At 41.7% G+C, this 13,404-nt stretch overlaps 2 long non-coding RNA genes across 2 annotated transcripts; both read right to left on the bottom strand.

Annotated features, from left to right (window-relative positions):
- Nucleotides 1-1,398: 1,398 nt before the first annotated feature.
- On the bottom strand, nucleotides 1,399-1,773 carry LOC149262873 (uncharacterized). The gene is made up of 2 exons (XR_016249587.1): nucleotides 1,712-1,773; nucleotides 1,399-1,583 (listed from the first exon to the last, which is right to left on the bottom strand). It is a non-coding gene; the product is annotated as an uncharacterized LOC149262873 (long non-coding RNA).
- Nucleotides 1,774-8,993: 7,220 nt separating this feature from the next.
- LOC149262874 (uncharacterized) lies at nucleotides 8,994-9,576 on the bottom strand. The gene is made up of 3 exons (XR_016249588.1): nucleotides 9,482-9,576; nucleotides 9,307-9,365; nucleotides 8,994-9,178 (listed from the first exon to the last, which is right to left on the bottom strand). It is a non-coding gene; the product is annotated as an uncharacterized LOC149262874 (long non-coding RNA).
- Nucleotides 9,577-13,404: the final 3,828 nt, after the last annotated feature.

Genomic DNA, 13,404 nt, shown 5'->3' on the forward strand with positions numbered 1-13,404 from the left:
CCTAGGCACTGAGGTGCTGGAGTCTTGCTGAGGGCTGCAGGCCTGCAGGACAGCTCGGGGGGAGAATCCAGTGAATTAATGGATCTCATGGCTGGGTGGATAAGAGCAATTATATGACTACAGGTGAACATCTGGAGCATTAACTTCTGTAACTGGCGAACCAGGTACGAGCTAATCACCAGATTTAGTCTTTCCTTAGTCTATGTATTGGAAATTTAAAAGGAAATGAAACCAGTTCTCTGTTGCTTAAAAGTAGAAGTAAGGTTACTGTCAATAATTAGTGCTATGAATATGCTAGTGCTAGTTATTAAGCAAGGAAACAGAGACTGTCCACTGTAAACATTACAGGTAAATATAGGAAAACTGATACATGTTATAAGTACCGGAATGGTGCTTAACGCATAAGCTACAGACAGAGTCAATCTGTGACAGCTGTAGAACAATGCATAAACTACAGACAACCAATATATGATAGCTGTGAGGACAATACGTAGGTACAGACAGAGTCGATATCTGGAAGCTGTAAGATTATTATACAAGCTACAGATAGAGTCGATATAAGAATGTTGTAGAAACAATGCATAAACCATAGAGAATCGAAATATATTAGCTGTGAAGACCAAGACATAACTGACTGTATGAATCGATACATGATTACATGGATTCGTATGTAAACTTCATAAAGATCTTCAGAATCATAACAGTAAACGCCCAGCGATAATGCATGAACAGTTCGATGGTGGAACAACCATTAAAATCTATAACTGTAGAAATGGAAATAGCATATATGTTGAATAACTGGAAAGTCACGAAATGCAGAGGACATTATGTGTCACATTCAATATGGAAAGCCGTTCTTAGATACAACTCATCGAACCCAGTACTTAGGGTCTCATTCCACAATAGATGCAACCCATTGAAAGATGATTATAACATTGACGATTGTAACGAAAACATATTATTAACCTGTGAGACACTCTGTATGCACAGAATACTGTGACAGCGGTCACTTAACTTCCGTCTCAGGCACGAGAGGTTGTGTGAACAGAGGGTTTCAATAAAACAAACCCTTGTGAATATTATCAAACCCTCGAAGGGTTATGCCGACTTTACTAAAAAGAAACGGCCGTAACTTAATGAACGAAACCCCATAACAAATCTGAAGAGTGAGTTCATATAAACACAGACAAACCAGTAGTCGATATAATCAAGACAAATGGAAAACACGTTTAGTGCGTTCAAAAGAAACAGCTCATTTATATATATACCAATATTATGAAAAATGAGAACCCCGCAGGGTATGGCAACAGTCTATTCGTAAGACGAGGGTAAACCCTGGTCTCGACAAGCATACATTACATCTGACAAATCCATTGCGAACACCATACAATAGAGGAGTTAAATAACAGTCTTTGACTTAAATCAAGTTCCGGCAAGGGTTGCCGTGAGCTCTCCAAGTAAGATTTACAATCTGAACGGAAAACCAAATACATATATCAACCTTGCATAACCAGATTAGACACGGTTCCGGCACGAGAAGGCCTACCGCATATCCTAATCCGGTTTGGCCGAAGAGGGTGAACCTGAGACAACAGGTGGGGGTTGTCAGGAGGAAACCCCAGGTCGAAGGATCGAATCAAGCATGACCCGCAATTAAACCCTTAAGATTTCAAATACACAGTGATTCTGTAAACCCATGTAGGAGAAATACCTGGAATGTTCTGGATGCCCGAGTTACCTGGAGCGGTATGGAGACCAAGGAACCAGTGCCTGCACAAACCAGAACTCGAAGTTAGACTAATATAACCAGAACGATAGACCCTGTGATAATGATACTGAACAAGAGAATAATCTATGTGTTGTAGCTGATACTCGGCGGGTAATACCTGAGTTGACTGGACAGAGCCAACACCAAGAGCAGATAGGGATCTGCGGAGCAGAAGTGAGCACCACCATTTGAACAGGTGCAAATGAACCCAAGTCTTGCGGCCTGAGACTTTTATAAACCCACTAAACCTGGATTCATTGTGAGCCCTTAGATCAGCTCAGAACATCCTCACCGTTTGTCAGATGGGAGTTGGCACGCAAACAACAGCGTTCCCTCCAAAGGTTCACATGGGTCATGTACGATGCTAGCCACCTAGCCAGGGTAGATGAGATATTAAAGTCCCCTCACACCTGGCGTTCGGGTGGATGAATGGTAAACCAATGGACATGACAGTCCATACAACGATAAACATAATGCCTCGTATATGATCAGAGGGAGTCTATGCATTAACAAGGGAAACATATGTATAGTAACCATGTTACATGTCGGTAATTAAGGGTTGAATAGTACATGCGTATATGAAGGGTTTAGATTTATAATTAATTTTTTTTCATTATTTGGTATATTTCTCATGGAGATCGTGACAATGTGGTATCAGAGCCAAGGTTTCAAATCTGTGGCCTCTGGAGCAGTACTTCCAGCTGCATGAGATTTATTTTATAATATATGTATGAGAAAGAATTAAATTCAGCTAATTGGTTTCTGTCTATTAATTAGGAACTAAAACAGAGACAGCAAGACAATAACAGTCACTAGTGAAGATGGAGGGAATGCAGGGAGCAGATGGCGTTCCTCGGGAAAATCCAGAACTGTGGATACAGCTAGGTGCAGAGACGCGCAGTACCAATTTAGCAATACTGCAAACTGTTCAAGAATTGAAAGATGAAATGGCGCGTCTGCGAGAAGACAACGCGCGACTGACAGTGGAACAAGAGAGAATATTAAAGAGTCTATCAGAAAGACAAAACCCACCCTTAGCCAATCCTAGTGCAGAACAGCAAAGGGCAACTGAAGAGCGGAATTACGCACCTGAATTCTCAGAGGAAAAGGAAGATCATTCCGACAATGTAGTGGAACAGCAGACGCCAAAGAGACAGAGAATGGAGTTACAAGGAGAATTCCGGAAAATTAAGCCTCCACATTTTGACGGAGAGCAGGAGGAAGCTGCAGAGGCTTGGTTAATTAACATTAACAAGTACTTCCAGCTATATGAATATGACCCAAATTTGAAGGCGCGGCTGGCCATCTTCCAGCTACAGGGCAAGGCAACCCTGTGGTGGGAGGAAATCAAAATTGTAAAAGGAGTAAGCGAGCAGAACATAACTTGGGAAAAGTTCCAGAAGTACTTCAAGGAGAGATATCTAACTGAACGTTTCTACGATGAGAAGGCACGGGAGTTCCATGATTTGCGACTGGGACAACAATCCATGGACGAGTTCATCAACCGCTTTACCTCCTTGCTTCGCTATGTACCATATATCAAGGAGGAGAAGGCCAAGGTGCAGAGGTTTGTAAGCAGTTTACCAGCCTATATAAGAGAACGTATTGAGTTCGATAATCCCAGGACAATGGACGAGGCGATTCGTAAGGCAAGAATCTGTTATCAGCAAAACAAGCAGAAAGGAGACACTTCAAATAAAAGGTGGAATGATAGAAAAAGCAACAGAATTGCTGGTAACAGCAAGGGAAGTCGTGGTAATAGCAGCAAGATTGCTGGTAAAGGACAGATGGGCAGAAATATAGCCAAGAGTACCTTTCGGACTAAACCCAGTGAGAGCAGAATTGGTGAACCACCTGCCAGATCAGACCTTGAAGGAGGGGCCAGACCTCCAGTCCAATGCTGGGGTTGTGGAGGCCCCCACTATGTAAAGAATTGCCCTCAGCGTAAGGGAGGGGATCAGATATCTCAGATCCAAGAAGCATCGACCGTTGGAGAAGTGGCGCGCAGCATGCCAAGAATTAACGCGGCACTGGAGGACCGTCAAGCGGAATACCAGCCAAGCATGGTAGAATTTGAAGGTAAAATTTCCAATCTCTCCATAACTGTTCTTATTGACCCAGGGGCTACCTTAAGTTATATTAGTCCAAAAGTAGTTGAACATTGTAAACTATCTTCCGAAAAATTCAAAAACCCATGGCTGGTACAGCTAGCCACAGGAGCTAAAAGAAGAGTTTTGGCCAAAATAAATAACTGTCCTTTTAGCATAGCTGGACAGTCAATGACAGCAAACTTGAATGTGCTTCCTTTGGGGTCCTATGACATTCTGATTGGTATGGATTGGTTGGAAAAGCATTGGTCGTTGGTGAACTGCAAAACCAAAACCATTTATTACAAGGATGACGCAGGACAGCAGCAAGAATTACAAGGGATTAAACACCCTGTACAAATCCGGCCTATCACTGCCTCCCAGCTGGCTAAATGCCTCAGGAAAAAGTGCCAGATTTATGCTATTCAAGTTGGGTATGCAGACCAGAAAAACAAAACAGCTGCAGTGGACAATATTCCGGTAGTGCAAGAATTTATGGATGTATTTCCTGAAGAAGTACCAGGATTACCCCCGAAACGGGATATAGATTTCACAATAGAGTTGATACCAGGAGCAGCACCGGTGTCACGAGCACCGTACCGGATGAGTGTACCTGAATTGACAGAATTGAAAATGCAACTACAAGAGCTGCTGGAAAAGAATTATATTCGCCCCAGCGTGTCACCGTGGGGAGCTCCGGTGCTATTTGTCAAAAAGAAAGATGGGACCCTCCGTATGTGTATAGACTATCGTCAGCTGAACAAGCTCACAGTTAAGAACAAGTACCCCTTGCCTCGGATTGACGAACTCTTCGATCAAGTGAAGGGAGCAACAGTGTTTTCTAAGATCGATCTGCGATCTGGTTATCATCAAATCCGAATTAAAGAAGAAGACATTGCCAAAACTGCCTTCAGGACACGCTATGGACACTACGAATTTGTAGTGCTACCTTTCGGTTTGACCAATGCACCTGCTACCTTTATGTGTATGATGAACAACGTGTTTCACAGGTTTCTGGACAAGTTTGTACTGATATTCATCGACGACATTTTGATATATTCTCGTTCCCAGCAGGAACACGAGGAGCACCTGAGGTTGGTGTTACAAACTCTTCGAGAACATCAGCTATACGCTAAGTTCAGCAAATGCGATTTCTTCAAGGAGGAAATTCAATATTTGGGCCACGTGATTACTAAAGAAGGAATTGCAGTCGACCCTGAGAAGATAAAATCTATTATGGAGTGGCCCATACCCAAAGACGTTGCTGATATCAGATCCTTTATGGGGTTAGCCGGCTATTACCGGAGGTTTGTGGAAGGCTTTTCTAGGATAGCCTATCCTATTACTTCATTGCAGAAAAAAGGGAAGGCATTTAGGTGGACACCAGAATGTCAGCAGAGCTTTGACCGCTTGAAACACTTACTCACCACTGCACCCATCCTGAGGATAGCTGATCCTAATAAGGATTACGTGGTGTGCACCGATGCAAGCAAGGAAGGTGTGGGAGGAGTATTGATGCAGGAAGGAAAAGTAATAGCGTATGAATCAAGGAAACTAAAAGAGCATGAGCAGAGATACTCTGCTTACGATTTAGAATTAACTGTTGTTATTCATGCGCTGAAAATGTGGCGACATTACCTCCTTGGGAGGAAGTTTCTGTTGTTAACAGATCATCACAGTTTGACGCATTACTTCAGCCAACCTACCTTGAATGCGAGACAGGGCCGTTGGGCAGATTTTCTAAGTGGGTTTGACTTTGAAATAAAGCATTTAAAGGGCAAAGAAAACCGGGTGGCAGATGCATTAAGTCGAAAGGTTCATTGTTTATATGAACTTTCAATCAGCAAGTGGCGGAGTTCGCTGGTTGAACAGATAAAAGCAGCAGCAAGTCATGATTCTGAATACCAGCACTTAAAACAGCAAGTACAGCAATCTGTTAATGAAAGATTACAGCAAGGCTATACACTAGATAGTGCGGGAATGCTGTGTTTTAATAAGAAATTGTATGTACCTGATTCAAATGACCTTAAGAGGTTGATTCTAGATGAGTTCCACATCAGCCACTACACTGGCCACCCAGGGTACCAAAAGATGGTCACGGCGCTCAAGAAAGAGTATTACTGGCCAGGAATGAAGAAACAGGTAGTTGAGTACTTGGCGCGGTGTTTGGAATGCCAGCAAATTAAGGCTGAACATCAACATCCAGCAGGACTGTTACAGCCTTTGCCTATTCCGGAATGGAAATGGGAAACCATTTCCATGGATTTCGTAACCGGGTTGCCACGAACAAAGAAGGGCAACGATTCTATCATGGTAGTGGTTGATAAATTGAGTAAAGCAGCGCACTTTATACCTGTGCAGTCCACTTTCAGGGCAGTACAAATTGCTCATCTCTTTATGCAAAATGTGTTCCGGTTGCATGGGTTGCCAAAGGTAATTATATCAGACCGTGATGTGAAATTCACTTCCACCTTCTGGAGAACATTGTTTGCTGAGTTGGGTACTCAGTTGAACTTTAGCACGGCCTATCACCCGCAGACCGATGGTCAAACTGAGCGAGTTAATCAGGTATTGGAAGACATGTTGAGGGCGAATGTGATGCTAAAACCAAGTCAATGGGAAGAGTATTTGCATCTGGTCGAATTTGCTTACAACAATGGGTATCACACCTCAACCCAGCTAAGTCCCTTTGAGGTCCTGTATGGGCGAAAGTGCCGCACACCCTCAAGTTGGGGTGGACCTGAGGACAAGCTGAGTTTGGGGCCGGAAATGCTTAAAGACATGGAAGATATGGTGAAAAGAGTGCGTGCAAACTTAAAGGCTGCACAAGACAGACAGAAAAGCTTCGCGGACAGGAAAAGAAGATTCACAGAGTATAAGGTTGGTGACCATGTGTTTGTGAGGATTCAACCCAGAAGGAGCACACTGCAATGGAGTGGGTGCGCCAAGCTGGCCCCTCGATACTTTGGACCTTTTCAGATCTTGGCTAGAGTGGGGCCAGTGGCCTACCAGCTTGCCTTGCCAAGCCATATTAGAATTCACAACGTGTTTCACGTCTCTGTCCTAAAGAAATATGTATATGATCCCAAACATGTGATCCAATGGCAAGATGTTCGGGTAAGAATTAACCTCGTTGATTATATGTGTCAATATACTTAATGGAGGACTGATTAAGGATATTGATTGTCTGCAGGTCGAACCGGAAGGCGAGGTTCTGGTCGAACCACAGAGCATTCTCGACCGGAGAGAAGTGCGGCTGCGGAAACGGGTTATTACCCAAATTAAAGTGTTGTGGCAGCACTACGGGCCAGAGGAGGCCACTTGGGAAGACGAGGAGCTTATAAGGAGAGTGTACCCGGACTTATTTAATGGGAATAGACATCGGGACGATGTCCAATCCCAGGGGGGGAAGATGTAATGACCCCGTAAAATCTTGTAATGATAAAAGTTACCATGGTAGAAATTAGTGTGAACTACTAACTAATATTGTTAAAAGATATTATTTTTGGTTATTTATAAATGGAAGATATTTTGATAAATGCTGGCAGTCTCCTAAGGGAGGAGTTGGATAAAGAAACAATTATGAAAACTGAAAAGGAAAACTAACCCTCAGCCAGGAAAAGTCCTGGGAGGGAAAGTATCCCTGTTCTGTTGGGACAGAGAGGGAGAGGAAAAATTCTGAGTGAAAGGAAAACAAAGGAAAAGGGTTACGTCTGGTGAGGACCAGATAACCTAGGCACTGAGGTGCTGGAGTCTTGCTGAGGGCTGCAGGCCTGCAGGACAGCTCGGGGGGAGAATCCAGTGAATTAATGGATCTCATGGCTGGGTGGATAAGAGCAATCATATGACTACAGGTGAACATCTGGAGCATTAACTTCTGTAGCTGGCGAACCAGGTACGAATTAATCACCAGATTTAGTCTTTTCCTTAATCTATGTATTAGAAAATTAGAAGGAAATGAAAACCAGTTCTCTGTTGCTTATAAAAGTAAAAGTAAGGTTACTGTCAATAATCAGTGCTAAGAATATGCTAGTGCTAGTTATTAAGCAAGGAAACAGAGACTGTCCACTGTAAACATTACAGGTAAATATAGGAAAACTGATACATGTTATAAGTACTGGAATGGTGCTTAACGCATAAGCTACAGACAGAGTCAATCTGTGACAGCTGTAGAACAATGCATAAACTACAGACAGCCAATATATGATAGCTGTGAGGACAATACATAGGTACAGACAGAGTCGATATCTGGAAGCTGTAAGATTATTATACAAGCTACAGATAGAGTCGATATAAGAATGTTGTAGAAACAATGCATAAACCATAGAGAATCGAAATATATTAGCTGTGAAAACCAAGACATAACTGACTGTATGAATCGATACATGATTACATGGATTCGTATGTAAACTTCATAAAGTTCTTCAGAATCATAACAGTAAACGCACAGCGATAATGCATGAACGGTTCGATGGTGGAACAACCATTAAAATCTATAACTGTAGAAATGGAAATAGCATATATGTTGAATAACTGGAAAGTCACGAAATGCAGAGGACATTATGTGTCACATTCAATATGGAAAGCCGTTCTTAGATACAACTCATCGAACCCAGTACTTAGGGTCTCATTCCACAATACATGCAACCCATTGAAAGATGATTATAACATTGACGATTGTAACGAAAACATATTATTAACCTGTGAGACACTCTGTATGCACAGAATACTGTGACAGCGGTCACTTAACTTCCGTCTCAGGCACGAGAGGTTGTGTGAACAGAGGGTTTCAATAAAACAAACCCTTGTGAATATTATCAAACCCTCGAAGGGTTATGCCGACTTTACTAAAAAGAAACGGCCGTAACTTAATGAATGAAACCCCATAACAAATCTGAAGAGTGAGTTCATATAAACACAGACAAACCAGTAGTCGATATAATCAAGACAAATGGAAAACACGTTTAGTGCGTTCAAAAGAAACAGCTCATTTATATATATATATACCAATATTATGAAAAATGAGAACCCCGCAGGGTATGGCAACAATCTATTCGTAAGACGAGGGTAAACCCTGGTCTCGACAAGCATACATTACATCTGACAAATTCATTGCGAACACCATAACAATAGAGGAGTTAAATAACAGTCTTTGACTTAAATCAAGTTCCGGCAAGGGTTGCCGTGAGCTCTCCAAGTAAGATTTACAATCTGAACGGAAAACCAAATACATATATCAACCTTGCATAACCAGATTAGACACGGTTCCGGCACGAGAAGGCCTACCGCATATCCTAATCCGGTTTGGCCGAAGAGGGTGAACCTGAGACAACAGGTGGGGGTTGTCAGGAGGAAACCCCAGGTCGAAGGATCGAATCAAGCATGACCCGCAAGTAAACCCTTAAGATTTCAAATACACAGTGATTCTGTAAACCCATGTAGGAGAAATACCTGGAATGTTCTGGATGCCCGAGTTACCTGGAGCGGTATGGAGACCAAGGAACCAGTGCCTGCACAAACCAGAACTCGAAGTTAGACTAATATAACCAGAACGATAGACCCTGTGATAATGATACTGAACAAGAGAATAATCTATGTGTTGTAGCTGAGACTCGGCGGGTAATACCTGAGTTGACTGGACAGAGCCGGCACCAAGAGCAGATAGGGATCCGCGGAGCAGAAGTGAGCACCACCATTTGAACAGGTGCAAATGAACCCAAGTCTTGCGGCCTGAGACTTTTATAAACCCACTAAACCCTGGATTCATTATGAGCCCTTAGATCAGCTCAGAACATCCTCACCGTTCGTCAGATGGGAGTTGGCGCGCAAACAACAGCGTTCCCTCCAAAGGTTCACATGGGTCATGTACGATGCCAGCCACCTGGCCAGGGTAGATGAGATATTAAAGTCCCCTCACACCTGGCGTTCGGGTGGATGAATGGTAAACCAATGGACATGACAGTCCATACAACGATAAACATAATGCCTCGTATATAATCAGAGGGAGTCTATGCATTAACAAGGGAAACATATGTATAGTAACCATGTTACATGTCGGTAATTAAGGGTTGAATAGTACATGCGTATATGAAGGGTTTAGATTTATAATTAATTTTTTTTCATTATTTGGTATATTTCTCATGGAGATCGTGACATGGTCTCTACAAATGTATATGGCCTTTCCTCCAAAGGATGACTGGACTTATAAAATTATTGATGTCAAGCCTCACAAGCAAGGCTGTAAATATTTGTTGTCATATGTAGCTTCTTTGCTCCACAAATGAAATGTCTAAACATCATTTACTGCTTGTAAATATTTGTTGTCATATGTAGCTTCTTTGCTCCACAAATGAAATGTCTAAACATCATTTACACAACAGGACTTTACTAGTTATTCACTTTCATGGGAATGTAAGAGGGAGGTATTTTGATACCATGATAACTTAGTAATGATCTGCTCTTTTGAAGGGATGGAAATATCATCCTTATCATTATTAAGAAATCATTTTCATATGTATTTTCATATGTTCTGAGGCATACTTCTAATTTGAGATAGAAAACAATTGAATGATGCCTTTTGTTACTGCCTTTAATTAACTTATCAGTGTCAAACTCACAAAGACGAGATCTTTCAGAGATATATCTTAATATATTAAATTATTTTAGATTGGAAATTTTATCAGTCGTATAATGTGTCAATTGACAATTTTAAATAATACTAATCCACTTCTTTGTTGACCTTGCCAAATCTGTAATTTCTGTTCAAATCTCTTCTGCGTATGATATCTAGATTCTATTTGGATATACTAAATAATATTAGATAGATATGATTTTAATCTGCCCTGGAAAATGATAGACAAAATCAGATTTCATCCTACACATCTTATTCACTGCTTCGTTCAGTCTTGAACATTGTCTTGTTAGATATCCCATGAGCATTGATAGCATTGGCCGTAAGCATGACTTTTTTGAGTAGTTTAGCTCAACTATTTACATTAATAGCATTTGTTCCTTTCCTTGATGTGCATTAACAATATTCTTCAATAAAATTTGTTCCTTCGGTTGATGTACATTAACAATATTCTTCATTATGCATTAACGATATTCTTCAATATCAAATTTTTGAACGTATAGATAAACATTCAAGTCCATTATACACAAAATTCTCAGGGATTGACCACGCATATGTGCCACAGGTAATTTTGATAATACATGGAATAATAACAGGAAGGACATAGGGTTAGACAAGGTACATAACGCCATGCTACCAATGCCTGAACATACTCTTAAGCCTTCTACAAAAGACAGATTTATGCAAAAGACAGGTTTATGCAAAAGATAGGTGTAACACATGTAGAGATGCATACAAAGATTCTTAATCATCGATTGACAAATTAAATTTTATTAAACATAAATCCCCGTGGGCCCGCGATTTTAGCGCTTTTCTATCTTGCCATATCTTTCCATAACCCAACATGTAGGATGGACAACATAAAGGATATCTATTACCATAACAAGTGCACTTACTCTGCACCAAGCGCAGATTCAGAAGTTGGCATTCGACATGAAGACTTTATTGAATCCACAGTAGGCAGTTCCTCCTCTTCTTTGTTCCAAGGAAAAGTTGCGCATAATATGATCTTAATAATAGTTATGCGTAATATGATCTTAACAATTCGGTTGTGTTATTGCCATGGCTGTACAACACTGAAAAATATCACTGCAATCATGGATGCACTCCCACTGCTTGCCATCCAGCCCTCAGTCCCAAAAATTCAGACAAAATTCACACAGAGACTCAGCAGTGAAGCTTTCAACGACCAACTCTACAACAGAAAACACACAGGTGTCCCCTACAAGCCACCTATCGACCCCATACTCCGGTCGATGCACAATATCCATGGCCCCTCTAATCATGCTTGCATGATATGTAGAATGGACAGTAGACCTAGCCAAGGGAAATGCTTATTTGTCTTCATTGTTAATTTTGGAGTGAATTCCAAGAAAAGATTCAGTGTTCTGAGCGCTCCTTGTGAGAACATGCGTAGGTGTCATTCGTTCAACTACCTGCACTTCTCATAATTCACACTGCGGACGAAGGGATGGAGGTCAAGTCCAGTGGATGGGAAGATCTTGGGGCGTCGGTATGAGCTTTCAATTAGGGTATCGACATCGACAACAATGGCAGAATTCAAGGATTTCTTGCCAATTATGGCGCAAAAATTGAGAGAGCGTGAATTCATGGCAGAGCTGTGTAAGGGTTCCGTATTCTGGCAGATCCCCGACTGGTCTGATAATTTTGGAGACCTTGAAGAGGGATTCAGGTTTGCTATGGTTGGATTCCATTACGGATTTAGAGCCGCGGGTGATGATGCAAGATGGGGATTTAGACGACGACTGGGATCTAATTGAACATGGATTCTGCCTTCTAATGAGCAAATAGGGCCCTTAGTTGATGGATGAGGCCTATAAATGGTTGAACAACGCCTAGCTAATTGATTTGGAAAAAATCCTAAATGGAAAATAGCCCATGTACTTTTAATTCAGTCTCCTGTTGAAAATAAATTCAGACTAAGACTTATTTTGCTGAAATCGTCAAGCCTTTTCAACATATGATCAAAATAGACAACGATTCAAGTGGGTCTCTGTTTAAAAGGAAGCCTTTTACAAGGTGAAGGTAGCTACAGCTCTAGCGTTACACAACCCGAAACTTCTGTAAGGACTTATCACTGTACACTTCCACATCCTCTCATTGTACTTTGCATTTGGCCGGAAGTGGACTTATAGAACCTTGTCCTACTCTACAACGGGGTTACATATCTGCACAAGGTTTTAAAGAGCAAAGACAAATGCAGATCTAGAGGCAGTGGTTTCAACTACCCCAACATCCTTCTCACCATCCCTCCCATTTTGAACACCAGAGACATCCCTTCTTGTTCTGTTCCTCTAGCATATCTAGTATCAAAGCTAGTAGTCGTGGTACCAGTTCTAGAAGCAAGAGATATTCCACAATCCTTTATTTTCATTTAGTCATGGGCACTTTCAATAAGAAAAAAACAAACAGAGAGTGAACCTGCAGTGCATCTTCAGTAGTTTTCTCTCGCTTCTAAAACTCTCGTTTCTTTCATAGAGTAAGATCATGCATGCGACTCTAAGAATTTTAAGGTGAAAATTAAGTATTAAACCTGAATCTTGTATGCATATTTCTGAATTTTGTTGCATCTTTGTTGATTTTGTTACCACTGGAATCCTTCGGTAACTCGTAGCTAGTTCTGCAGGGAGTAGTCTACTCAGGTGGAAGAATGGCCCGGTTTCCGTCACCGCTCGGAAAAACCTCCAGCTCCGACCACCGGCAATTCCTCCACAGTCCGCGGCCTCTGCCCAGCTCCGCCACCCTCCGCATTAATGTGGACGATTGACAGGTTCCTGACAGACATTCCGATTTTCGGATTTCCATCGCGTCTTGCCTGGAAGTTAATTCACCATATTCACCTGCGAAAGGGGACGGACGGGCTCAAGATCAGAAACTCTTTGCCGGGAAGTTAATTC

Source organism: Pinus tabuliformis, chromosome 6 (assembly GCF_031772625.1).
Source record: "Pinus tabuliformis cultivar Carrire ecotype Pingquan chromosome 6, CPIR1, whole genome shotgun sequence".
Classification (NCBI taxonomy): domain Eukaryota; kingdom Viridiplantae; phylum Streptophyta; class Pinopsida; order Pinales; family Pinaceae; genus Pinus; species Pinus tabuliformis.